We start from the raw sequence: 14,511 nt of genomic DNA, 5'->3' as shown, positions 1-14,511 counted from the left end.
AAATTATTAATTGAACCAACTTATTACAAACCCTTCTTTGCAAGCAATGGTGTCGATCCATTTCTGAGTCCGAAAAGGAGGAAATATGGATTAACTATGTTCCTAATGAAATGACATATTCAGAGAGATAGTAAATCTTAATAATTTTTCCATCCATTCATTTCTCAAGAGATTAATGAAGACATGAAATCGAATGATGTGGAACAAATAATAATATATTTGCTTTAGGCACATGAAGGTAATGCTGTCAGAGGAATGAATCTGTGTTTTCGTATGATAAGGTGACTTGAAACTGAAGCTGGGGCTTCATTACTTCAGCTTTCTAAGTTTAACTTGCTTTGAGAAACTAAGATTCGGGATCTTGCAGGTGGGTTTCAGAGCTGCGGCAGTGCCACTAATCCCAGCTATAGTTATGGCAAACACTTTTGGTCACAAAACTCTGATGCATCTGGTCAGCTTTTGGAAATTAAGCATTGGCTCCCCCATGACTTGTCAATCTTCATGTCTCCAAGTCATTCTCTCAGGTCACAGACATTGCAGATATTGGAGGCTTAGTTAGAATGATCTTGCATCTTATGAAGTTCAGTTTGGGTTATTAAGTCTACTTATCTAAATAATTAATATCATTTACTATAATCCACCTGGATGCAATAATCATAATTTCCAGCCCTTACATGTTATAAAATTTTGTTGTGTGTTGTTACAGTTGTTGTACTCTGTATGGGCATGTTTCTGTTTGATTCCTCTTTATATTTTCTCTCTGACTCATTGGATGCATCTTATTTGAAATGTTTTCCTTGGTAATATTACCTCATAAAGGCAGGCCCTGTAAGAGCATCACAGCTAATCAATAATAATTGTTGTTAGTAATGATTATTGATTAGCTATGACATTGCATTTGGAAGATATTTTTCACGGAGTAGCAATACCAGGAATAATGGGATAAATCCCATTGACTCAGAGATACGTTTCTAGAAAAGCCTTTAAATAGGTGTATTTGAGTATCGGTTTTAAGTTGGGCTGTACAACAGCTAGTTCCTTGGGTAGTTTACTCTTTATAACAGCTGAGGTTGCTACTAGTATACTTCACTTCCACGCAAGATTGTTTTCCTCTGATATTTTCCTTTTGAAGTTTAAGGTTGTACTTCTTGCAGTCACGTTATTGGGTGTAATCCTCCCCCCTATAAAAAATAAATTTATTATGAGGATCTCCCCCTAGATATCTTGGAAAACTTACATATAGCTGTTCTGTGTCCAAAATGCTGTTCAGTAGATTTTCCAAAGCACCCAGGTAACAGCTGGTGCAGGCCATGTGCCAGCCTTGACAGCCCATATGCTCTCTTTAGTGCTGTAATTATCTCAACACAAAACTCTGATAACCCAGTCTACAGGGTCCAGTTTCACTAGGTTAAATTGACTCAGTGGCTTTGTTAGTAAGTTCCTTTGGCACAGTAAGAACTTCATCAAGACTTTAAGTATTGTGGCAGGCTTGGAAAACCAATATGACTGCTAGTTTCAAGACAGGTGTCTTATTAACCCTAGGAGATTGTAGGTTTCTGTTCATTATAGTGGCACCCAGCAGCACTACTACAGTTAAAGGTCTGTCATTGTTTCCATTATATGCCCTCCTTTTCCAGAAGACTTTCTGATTCCTTTGGTTTAGCCTGCTTTGGGCTATACTTTGGCATATGACTCTTCAGCCTGGAGGCATATTTCTTCTCTTTCAACAAAATTTGATCAAAATTGCTTTAGCTGTGGGTTGTGGGGGGTTTTTTGTTTGTTTTTGGTTTTGTTTTAATTAGGATTAGAGGAAAAAATAACACTTTGCTTAGTGTTTATGCTGCTTCTAGCTTGAAAAAGTTATGAATATTTTTCTTTCTAAAATAAACACTTTGAGTGTCATGACTTTGTGCAAGGCTCTTAGGTAAAAAAATAGCATAAATAGAATAAATTGGGATCTACTGTATTCCACATTGTGAGCAGCAGGAAGAAAATTGAGTGAAGGTCAATACTTCAACATTTTTTTCAATGACTCTGCATGGACCAGAAAAGCACATGTTCAGTTGTGTGAGTTTATCCAAAGTTTCTTCTGATACCTTTGCAATGCCTGAGCCAAAGTCCAGTGAAGAGAAAAAAAATAGACCTTTGATATATGTCTGACTTGTGTGCTGCTAGTATTGGTTCAATTCCTTGTGGACAGGTACTCGTGTCACTGCTGGATGCTTGGGTAGTCCCCTTGTAGTGGCTGATGCACATGGCTCTCATCCAAAGCCAAAAGGAGTCAATGAAATCTTTCGGTTAGGCTTTTGGTTAGGCATTTAGTGGATGTGAATTAACTAGGGGTGGTTTCTGTGATTCAGACTGATGGGGGGCGAGCACGAAGAAAGCTAAACTATTGCCTGCATAGTGCAAGGCTAAGCCAAAAGCTGCTTGCCTTGTTTAATCAGAGTCCTTACTGATTCTTTCAGGGAGAATCTTCTTCTTTACTCGGGTGAGGTAAATTACAGCTCACCACTTGGTGGGTGGTGGCTGTCCACAGCCCTCTGCTTGACAAGCTGACCTTTTCCATTAGTGCAGGATGTAAAGGACAACTTTTAAAGCTCTGTGAATCTTTTGCTACCAGTTGCTGAAATGAGGTGGTTGCAGTCTGGAAGTGAGCGAACTCCAGCTTCTCTCTGCTGGAGAAGAAACACAAGGACTTTTGTTATCTAGCTGTCTTCCACAGGTAGTCATGCAACTAAAGTCATCATTTATATGTTGTCAGGAGTACTCACCAAATTTATTGACTTGCACATTATTCTCTGCAAATAAGTTCTAGCTGCTCTCTTCATATTATAATTAAAACGGCAAGGACTTTAATCATTTATGAAATTTTAAACTACATACTGAATATAAATGTATCATTCAATGTGATAGAATGAATTAAATTCATCATTGTCAAATAAATGTATGAAGGATGAAATATCTCTCATCCCACATCATTATCCAATAAAATGTCTGTTTTCCAAGTGCTGTAGTGTAGCATGTGGTTTGTACCATCTTTAGGACATTTCCAGCAAATGAAAGACTTTCAAAATACCTTTTAAAAGGTACATTTTTCAAGGATTGTGTTTTTAATAACAGCTAGCTTAGACCTAAACCTTATTATTGAAATCTGACCATAGAAGGAAGCACTTGCTCTTCATTAGTGCTGGGAGGGGTGTCAGCTATCTTGCAGGTTGGGTAGACCCTTTCATTACCTAATGAAGAGGCCTCTGACATGTCTTTTAAGTACAAAAGAGACAGGCTGTTATTTACCTTTCACTCTGCTGTCCCACTGAAACTGGCCCACTACAGAAACTATGAAGCTGCTGCAAGTACAAGACAAGTTTGGCTTGAGGGGGGCTCCAGCAGCAGTGATGGAAAAGAGGTCCTGGCACGGCAGGTCCCAGGTCCCAGTGCTGCGACACTGGGCAAGACATTCGTCTCCAACGGAAGCCTCGTTTGCTTTGTGTTGATTTCGTGTGGCTGTGGGTTTTGGAGTTGAGTCTACAGATCATTCCATGAGCTCAGGCTTTCTTCAGGAAGAATCAATCTGGGGAATAAAATATAGCAAAAATCTCAAGAATTTGTCTTCCTTATAAGACCCTACCTCATCTTATGGATCTGTCCCTGCAGAAAACCTCATCCAGCTTCTATTTGCCCTTCCATGGTTTCACAAAAACAGCTGAAGACCAAAACACAGGAAAACTCTTGCTAAAGACATGACTGATACCTATTCTTTGTGAAAATCTCATCCTTTCCTGGGACATTTTCTTTCTCAACACCTTTCATCCATCTTTTTTCTTGGAATCAGTTTATTATTCTGTATCTGACTCCTGTAAACTCCTGTGAGTGCTGCCTGTTTTCTCTGGTTTCCCACTGACTCCTGCAAATTGTCATGTCATTACTGATAAAAAAGTGGTGAATTTCATTCTTGCAAACTAAAGCAGCAGTTCTGGAGTCTTGTGCTCAAAACCCATATCAAGTACTGATGTCAGAGGGCATCCTTCAATGGATGGGCAGTTCTCTTGAGTAGATGAAGTGTGACAGAGTCATGTTTTTTCACTCAATTACTTGCAGATTAAAGCTTTTGCATGCTGGACACCTATCTTTATAGAGGAGCTCATGCCATATAGATCACTGAACAATCATCAGATGGTGTATTTTGGACTCCTGCTTGAAACCCTACATATGCCAAAATGATTCTGCAGAGGGGGTTGGATCCAGCTTCAGATCATTACTGATGTAGATTGTATTCAAATCACTGACCTACAATTTATTCTGGGTTGACAAATACTTAAATTAATGAAGCAATCACTGTCTTGAATAACACCGACAATATATTTTGAATTCATAGTTAATATGCCAGTAGAAAGAAATTAAGAAAATAGAATGTATTTAATGTTTCTCATTGGCGTTAGATACATCACCTTCCTTTTTCACATGTAGCATAAATTAGATGGTTTTCACTGTATGTATTATTTGTACAGCGTTTGGCATATATCAGAATGAAATACAGTTCTCTAATTAGGTCCTTCCAAGTACTTACAGTTACCCCAGGCTGGTGATCACCCAAATGTGGCCCTGGCAATTGTTTGTACATGCAAGTGGACAGCCATGGTAAAAATCTTTGTAAGGCTTTCTTGTGGCTCACAACCACAGTATGAGCAGTAATTGTCTGAGACAGTTCACAGGGATCAGGCAGTTTGCTTGTTATGGGGAAGCACGTATCATGAAAGAAGACATTTGAGGTTTAATGATATCTTTCTAATAGCTTTATGATAGAGTTCCTTTATACTGAAGGATTTTATTAGGTTGGAAATATAATTTTCATGAAGTCTCAAAATAAAAAAGAGTAGAACTAAAGTACATTTGCTAAAACCTTTCAATTCTTTTTCTCTTGCTTCCCACTGTTGTTTCAAAGACTAGAAGGTGATGCTGTATTCCTTGGTGTGCTGTTTAAAGTCAGGAGCGGCAATATTTAGCACATGCTTGGGCAGCCGTGTTTGAAATCCATGCTTCCTCTCTCTGGTGTTCTGATGTGCCTTTAGGGGATGCTTGCCTGTTTGTAGTTTGTTTTCTTTTGTTTAAGGTTTCAGCTACTGCATTGACTAATGATTATATAGCAGTAAACTCTCGTCCCTGCTAAATTCAGAGGTAATGCCTCAAAAGCATTTTTCCCCTGTGTGACATAAAACAATAAAAGAACTAGACAATCCCCTTTTGAGGAAGAATAATCCTTTGTTTAAAGAAAAAAAAAAAAAAAAAAAAAGGCAAGCGTCTCCTTGATGCCAGAGGGTGTAGAATTCAAATCAAAGATTAAGCTAATTGATAAAAATAAAACAAATGTCTCATAGTATAAACCTCTTTAGGCAGACCTAACGTTTTTCGCATTAACAAGTCTCCAGTATTAATCACCTATGCTGTCTTAGTATTATATTGCACTTGCTTCTGAACTGTGCAATATCTATTCGATACAGAAATAACATGGGACATACTGAATCTGAATTTCATCTCACTTACAACTCTGAAGTAAATTTTTTTCCTTCAGTAATGTCACCTCAGTAGAGAACTGATGGGACCTTGGAATTCGGAGATGAACATCAACTCATTGCTAATATAATTTACGTATATATATTTCCTATATTTATTAATATAAGAAATATGTATTTATAATTTTAATGAGCTTTTGGAAAAATTCTTACATATTCTCACTGAGGCATTCATCTCTACATTCAGCTGTCCTATTGAAGAATTTACAAAAAAGTTCTAAATGTTTTGATCAGCCAGTCACTTAAAGAAAAAAAGAAAAGAAAGAAAGATGTCAACATACTGTTTAATTACATACTGCCAGGATCTTCTGAGCCTTTCTATAACATGTGATAAATTCAGTGCTGACAATTTAGGGCAGTTGTTTGCCTAAAATATTAACAGCTAACGATAAATGAGAAGTTAGTTCAATTTGGAAGAAAAGCTTACAGCTAAGAAGAGTAAGTGTGACATGGTTAAACTATCATTTCAGCCAGTCTGCAGTTGATCATGTTTCTAGTAGACTGTTTTTCATTAGTAGAAGTTTCAGAGCAATAATTATCCATAGCTTCCCTTTTCCATCTTCCTTTTTTCTATCTATCCATAACTAAGTAATGCCAAAGCTATCAGAGACAAGTTTTGTATTTAGATTTCAGTAGGGTTTTTTTTCTTTCTGTTTCTATTTTTTTCTTCTTGCCTGCACTTCTGAGCTTGCAGTCAATTACTAACATAAAACTGAAGGGGCAATTAGCCTCTGATGCAAATGCTATTGCTGACATGTCTAAATAAATAGAGTAATTATAGACTAGATATCCAGGACTGCAGTCTGTCACACCTTTCTTCTTCAACTTGACTTGTGGAAGTGGCATCACTGCCACTGTGGTAAACATGCACCGTAATAAAAACTAGACAGTTGCCGTTTGCTGACTAGAGCCTTAACACTAGTCTGTTCTTTTGCAATTGATTGTGTCCTGAGCTGACAATGAACATAAATACAATGACTGGGTTGAGTCTCATGAAAATTTGAGCCATTACATGAGTTGAATCCAACAGACAGACCAGAAACCAGTCAAAACTGGGCACCAAAAGCAGATGTTCCTATTTTGAGCATCACGTTCAGCCTTGTTCACAGAGAAACAAGATAACTGCTTCAGACACAGGTGCAAAATTACGACACTGCTATGGGCAAGAGCAGTGTTTGCAGCCTGAAACCATGGCATCCCCTGGCCGTTTTCAGCTTATAAACCCTACTCTCAATGGGAGCACCTGTGTCAGGACCAATGAGGAAAACGGATGCATGTTGCAAACACCTTCTGCTGTTTGTTGCTTGCTAGGAGCGTCACCCAGATTGACACAAACATGCAAGAATGACTGACCATAAAGTTACTTGAGAACAATTGCCTTATGTCCATTAGCCTAATGTTTTGTGGGGAGACTGAAGTCTGTAAAAATGTTCATATTCATAAAAATTAAGCATCAAAGATGCCACTACATTTTCTCTGCAATGAGTTTTTAACTTTTTGGAGGCTCGTCCTTTTGCAAAACCACTTACTCCACAAAGGTATAAAATATAGCACTTAATGGAGATAGTACATTTACTCAAGTGCATTAGACAGTTCTTCCTTCTCCTTCTCTTCCTGCTTGATTGGCAGCCAGAGATCCTAGATGTAACGCTATAGGAGATATTGTTTATAGCCGAAGCAGCAGGATCTGGCACCAGAGAGGACTCCACAGGCACTTGTATTGATGGTGGCTTTGCAGTTGCCTCTGGGTCTTTCATGTGGCTGGGCTGATGAAAGCTATCTGGGCAGTTATATGCTCTTGGAAACCATTTCTTTTTCCATTGACATTTTAAATGGTTGTGGTGATTAACTGTTTGTATGCAGAGAATTTTAAATCCTGCACCACAGTAAGTCTCTGCAGAGGCTACTGGCACATGGTGTGCATCTATATTTCTCTTTTCTGCCTAAAATCCCTTTCCTGTATTGGTGCAAATGTTTGTTTAACTGCATTTGTGCATGTTTGCACTGCTCCAACTCACAGGAAGGAAATCTGAGGCTCTAGGTACAGCATGACGTGAGGTTTTAGTCCTGGCTTTAGGTCTCCTTCCCTGAAATAGCTTGGGGACTCCATTCTGCACATCTCAAGATGAAAAAAAAAAATGTAGTAGGAGACCATCCAGGAAGTTGGTTGTACCTTTTGGCGCAGATAAGTAAAGTTGTGGATAGGCCCTGGTCTTTTTTGCTCAGCTTCTGCTTGTCTCTTGCGACACATGCAGCTGAGTAAGGGGGAGAAAAGGGTAGTTCCTTGGCCCACAGTGGTTTTGTACTGGGTAGTCCATCAAAACAGCTGGCACACGCTGCTTCTTGGTGGTTTTGGAGATTGTCTGCAGAGTCAGGCACATGCATTGTCTTAGGTAAAAAACACAAGGGATACACACTTTTGGAAGAAAAAAACCCCAGACCCAGAGCTTTTATTACTCTTCAAAGCAGAAGGAGTTCCAGACTGTGTTGTACTTTTGATCTCAATGAATGTATTTTGCTGCTTAAATGTTAACATAGGCTTAAGTTTGTGTAGGATTGAAGAGTATATCTGTTAAATAAAACTGTCAGCCAGTAAAGCAACATCACATAAAACAAATGTTTTGCTCTTCATTAGACAAAAATCTGTTTTCTTTGTGATTGTATTTTAGAAGGTAGATTCAATAATTTACATATTCCAGGACTGTAAAAGAAAGAGTTACTGAATCTCTGCTCCACAGTATCTCTTGAAGTAAATATTTAGCTGATGGAAAAATGCTGGGCTTTTTCATGTTGGATTTTACATTTATGTGGGCAGAACTATTAGAGCAATATTTAGCTGTATTTTCTCATTTTGCCCAAGTAGCATCAAAACTATCAGACACAAGTATTTAGTCTTCAAGAGCCTAGAAGTTTTCTTATGTAAGTTTTGTTTTGAAAGTCTGTTATTTTACGTTTTACTGGTAACTTATTTAACAGAGTGTGGTTTCACTAGGAACATGTTGTAGGCCTAAATCATGTCAAAAGGATCCATAAAACAGACTCTACTTGTCAGTGATGGAGGTACTTTTAAAGTGGATAACCTGGAATTTTCTTTAAAAGTAAAGATCCTGCAATAAAACTGAGAAAAGAATTAAAAAAAAAAAAAAAGAAAAAAAAAGAAAGGGGAGTTCCATGTACTTGTGAACGACTGTTCCTCCATTAAAATCACCATAGGGTGTTCAAGACAAATGTTTCACTGTATGTTGCAGGCTTGCATTGGCTCTGAATAATCCTGGAAAAAATCCTGGTTTGCTGTATGTGGTAGATGGTTTATGGCAAGCATCCTGAATTCTTCCTGTGGACCTGCTGCTATCCTTCTATTTCACTGGAAACCAAGGCTGCTTCATCTCCGTTACAAGTGATATAATGGAAGGAAAGGGAGGGTGAAACATTGGCAGGCAAACACATTGAGAAGAAAATACCGGAAAAACACATTTAATTATATAATTATTTCTCCATACAGAATGACATTTTGCTGGGGCAGGTTTCTTTGAGCTTTCATATGAGCAGACTTAAATGCAGCTAAAGTGCATGTAATACACTGTTCTACAAAGGGAGGACTGGAGATTTGCAGGGGACAGATTTATTTTGCAAATATAGTAGTCATTTAGCTTGCTGGCATTTTGCTAATTTCCCTCACCATTATTCTTTTTAAAAAGTGCTTCCTTTCAAACTGAGCAGCTTCTCTACCTCTTAAGCATTATGATGACATTTAACAGCAACAAACCAAGTAACAATTTGTTTTATTAGGACCCTTTTGCAAATGCCATTAAATCATTAAAACTTCAGTAAGTTGGATCAGGCTTCTTGCCTCAATTTGAACAGAGCTCCTGCTAGCTTCAGTGGGAATTCTGCCTGAGAAAAGTCTTGGACTTTGGCTTAATTACTTACTAAAACTCAGTCAATAACTTATAAATTATCCTGATACCAAAACATCAACAGTATGACTGCCATGAAGGAACTATAGGAGAGAATAAGCTTGCTGAAAAAATTCTGGATTCATCAAACTGTTCTGTAGAAGTATATTGGTTCCAGTGACATCTTGTTTTGAAAAACAGTAGGAATTATTTCATTTAAAAAAAAATCAGCAAGGTCTATTTTGGTTTTACCTGAAATATAGTCTTTATTTTTTGTTTGTTTCCAAACTTAATATTTGTTTCAAAAGATGTTGCATTTTATATTTTACTGTTATTTTCTATTGCATTGTGTTCTCTTAACATTTTTCTATTTTATTTTGCTATTCCAATTATTCTTAAATAATATAAACTATATTAAATTATGCTTTTCAAAACATAAGCTGTCAAAACTTGTACAATTTCCCACCTCTCTCACAGTGGAAATTCCTGGGAAAATCAAAGCTCAATCTTCTCTTATGGTTTGAAGCTTTCTTTTTAAACTGCTAAGTTTAAGTTTAGTTTAGTTTAAGTTAAGTTTAAACTTTTAAATTTAAAGTTCAGAGTTTCAATCAGGTATATTTTTATCTGAGATATGATGTCAATCCACCTAGACAGCATAATCTATCATGGAAGAGGAGAGACACAAAAAAAGCACTAAGACTTCTGAGCATTTCTTCAGCTGTCTGAGACATAAAAAATAGCTCTTCTTATTTATATACTCTTTTGACTTTGCCTTCAGTTTTCCTTTGGTGGTAACAGAGTCTAACTCCAAGCAAACTTCCACCGTCCATCCAAACTATGACTTCTTGATTTTAAGTGGAACCCTTCATGCTGAGGAAATTAAGGTGAATTTTATTTTCTGTACTATGGAATATTTTGTTGGTATAACTCCATTTAAAGGTGATGGATGTCTGAAAACTTTTGTATGTTTTTACTAGTTTCTACTGAATTAAGTTAAAGAATTTCTCATTGTTTGCAAATATGTGCTGTGAGTGGCTTTTCATGCTTCATGCAGATTCAAACATGTTTTTGAAGCTCTGTGTTCCATCAAATACAGTGATACTGAAATTCAGCTATATATACATTTATTCTTTCTCCAGGAAGACAGTGACCTCTGAGAGGTTTGGATCCAGACAGGCTAGAGATATTGCTAAGTAATTCTTTAATGGCACTCGTGTGCTCCCTTAGTATATACCTGATTTTTTTGAAACTTCAAATTTTAGCATCAGATGTTCCAAACCTACCTAGAATTTGTCAAACTCTACTTTTGTATAAGTCAATGGAATGTGGTCAAATCTTGCGTATAGCCTTAGTTTAAGTGCTTCCTGCTGTCATGGAAACTGTGACTGTATACAAGCTGCATAATATGTATTGCGTGAGTACGTCTGGGCAAAATGTGTATTGGGTATACATGGAAATATGATAACTCTTATTAGTAAAAAAATCACAGAATCACAGAATCAGATAATGGTTGAGGTCGGAATGGACCTCTGGAGGTCATCTGATCCAACAACCCCTGCTGAAACCGGGTGCCCAGGACCATGTCCATATGGCTTATGAGTATCTCCAAGGACTGGGGACTCCACAACCTCTGTGGACAACCTGTGCTAGTGCTCAGTCACCCTTAGAGTAAAAAAGTGTTTCCTGATGTTCAGAGGGAACCTCCTGTGTTTTCATTTGTGCCCATTGCCTCTTGTCCTGCCACTGGGCACCACCGAAAAGAGCCTGGCTCCATTCTCGTTGCACCCTCCCTTCAGATATTTATATACACTGATGAGATCCCCCCTGAGCCTTCTCTGCTCCAGACTGAATGATCCCACTCTCTCAGCTTGTCCTCACAGCAGAGATGCTCCAGGCCCTTCATCATCCCTGTGGCCCCCCGTTCAACCCTCTCCAGTATGTCCACATCTCTCCTTGACTGAGGAGCCCAGAACTGGACATAGCACTTCAGGTATGGTCCCACCAGTGCTGAATAAAGGGGAAAGACCTGCTGGTAATACTTTTTCTAATGCAGCTGAGGATACCATTTGCCTTCTTTGCAGCAAGGGCACATTGCTGGCTCGTGTTCAACCTGTTGTCCGCAAGGACCCCCGGGTCCTTTTTCTGCCCAGCAGCTTTCCAGCAGCTATGTCTTATATGGTATAGAAAGATAGGTAATAACTCTTTTTTGGTGGAAATGCATTGTTTCCAAAGGCACCATAGAATATTAGGCTTGCAGTTTGTTCTTAGTGAGTTCCTTACAAGTTTAGAATTAAGGACATACCTTGCTTCTTTCACTTGAAGTTTTGAAGATGTTTTTCAGCTGTGATGCAGTTCAATTCTTCTGATATTCCAAATGAAGGGAATAATGTCAGAAAATGTGAGTCACCTCAAAATCCTAAAAACAAAAAACCCCAAACCCTCCACACCTAGAACATCATAGAAAGGTCAGGTATCATTACAGCTGATATGGTTAAACATGTTATCATTGGTCTGTAGTTAAGTAGGCTCCTGTTATAGACCAGTTATTTCAAAGTGGTCCACTTGTGGTGTACATGCAAGGCACTATCCAGATCTACTTTTGTAAGTTCATCACTTATTAGTCATGACTAGTGAGCCATTTTATTTGAGAGTTACAAAGAGCATTTCTGATCATGATTTCATCTATAGTTGATGAAAAGACATAGTCACCAGCTTAATTTGAGAGCCAACAATAAGCAGTCTCAGTGCAGACATTCACTGATGTAATATAGCTCATTAGAACTGGCCTGCTGAACCGGGTAGATCTTTTTACGTTCATGAGTATTCTGGTCATGGGTAGGGACTGTAAAGAGGTTATCATAAATAGGGTAGAAGACAAAGCAATGTGAATTTATTGTGTACTGATTTAAAATTCTTAGGATGCATTCAGTTAAAAAACAAGGGTGAGCTGACTGGATCTAACCACATGGGTCTGAACTCGTTTGCCTCATCTCTAAATTGAGGTTCATATGCTTACTTAATGAAATCTACCTAAAAATGACTTTAAAGACATTATTGCACATTTACCCCTTGTTTAGAGGGTTGAAACCTAATTCTGAAAAGCGTGTTGTCATCCCAGTTGGAGTTAATTAAGCTATATCATATTTTGAGATGTTCCTGTCTAGATAACACCAAATGTATGAATGCACTTCTTTAAAATAAACTTCTAACCACATCGTGAATATTGTTCTCAGAAACCCCCGGGAACACCATTCAGCTGGTGGTCCTGTGCCCTGAGCAGTGGTTGTTCTTCCACTCTGCTGTCTCTCCTTTCAGTGTTGGTTCTGACACTATTTGTACCTGTTGAACCAAATCTTACCATTAGGGACAATAAAGTGGGATGTCAATGTGCGAGACAAGAAGACTAGGGCTTTGTTTAGGCTTTTCAATACACACACTTACCGCTGCAGTGTCCAAACAGCCAAATGGTCACAGAGGTAGAACTCATTTTGTGTGGCTTTAGCCATCTAAAATTGGTACGTCTAAGGCTGATCTCATCATTCTGGGCTTTATGGCTTGCCAATAAGGAGAAACAACACCTTCAGAGAACAGTAAACCTCATCCTACGTGGCAAACCTGAGCTGTCTGGGTGTGCCTTTGGAAGTGCATTCATCTTTCCCTGATGACTCTAAAGTACCATACAACACTGGCTCAGACTTAAATATTCAACTTGTAGACATCAAAACTGAGGGCAGATGAATCCTGCCTGAAAAGTTCAGCAGAAGTAGTTTTACTGTATGTGTCATGCTCACAACTATGTATATATATTCAGCATAACATATCATTCAGTTTTGGGCCCCTCACTACAGGAAAGACATTGAGTTGCTGGAGTGTGTCCAGGGAAGGGCAACGAAGCTGGTGAAGGGTCTAGAGCACAAGTCTTATGAGGAGCCGCTGAAGGAACTGGTGTTGGAGAAAGCCCAGAGAAAAGGAGTCTGAGGGGAGACCTTATCGCTCTCTACATCTACCTGACAGGAGGTCGTAGCAAGGTGAGTGTTGGTCTCTTCTCCCAAGTAACAAGCACTAGGACGAGAGGAAATGGTCTCAAGTTGCGCCAGGGGAGGTTTAGATTGGCTATTAGGAAAAATTTATTCACTGAAAGGTTTATCAAGCTGCCCAGGGAAGTGGTTGAGTCACCATCCCTGGAGGTATTTAAAATATGTGTAGATGTGGCACTTAGGGACATGGTTTAGTGGTGTTGGACTTGGTGGTGTTAGGTTTACAGTTGGACTCAATGATCTTGAAGGTTTTTTACAACCTAAACGATTCTATGAACTTTGCTCCTGTGGTGTCTGTACATGCTAACTTTTAGGCTACAGCAGCTTTAGGGACAAGGCATCTAGAGTCTATGTCCATACTAGTAAGCTCACTGGGTCAGGGACTATTCTCTGATCGTTTGACCAAGTGACATGGCACAGTTAGGTCCCCCCTAAACATAGTGGCCTAATCCATGCCAGGTAAAGAGAGCAGTCGTTTGCCAGTGCCATTCCCTGAATTGTGTCCAGGCATTGCAGTGGTGGGCCCATGCAATGGCTATGCCACAGAACACGACAACATTTGTACAGTACCAGTGTTTGAGTTAATGACACTTACAATTTTATGGTACATAGGCTCTGTTTTTTCCCAGATAGACCTTGTTGCATATAGGCTCTGTTGTTTTTCCAGTAACTTGAAATTTCCTGAAATTTTGAAGGTCTAAACATTTCACAGGAGAGATTAAGGCAGAAGTGTCCTTAATCTTCTTTCACAAGACTGAGGTTGGCCACTTCTTTCATATTCTCCAGTTGCACATAGAAGAGCTGTAAGTCCCCAGATCCTCAGCCAAGCTGTAGGTGTTTCAGCTGTGCTCATTCCTGATGCTCTAATGGGGTTTGATTTCTCAGCTGAGAACAGGAATGATTGGTTGCCTTCCTCTATGTTCCTTCTTTAAGTTAAGTACAACCTGCTGAAACTGTCTCCTGGTTCTTCAAACCCTCAGTATTTTAAAGTGGTTGGTATGGCCC

The sequence above is a fragment of the Buteo buteo genome, chromosome 14 (genome assembly GCF_964188355.1).
Source record: "Buteo buteo chromosome 14, bButBut1.hap1.1, whole genome shotgun sequence".
In the NCBI taxonomy this organism is placed as follows: domain Eukaryota; kingdom Metazoa; phylum Chordata; class Aves; order Accipitriformes; family Accipitridae; genus Buteo; species Buteo buteo.
This window is presented reverse-complemented; position numbering follows the sequence as displayed.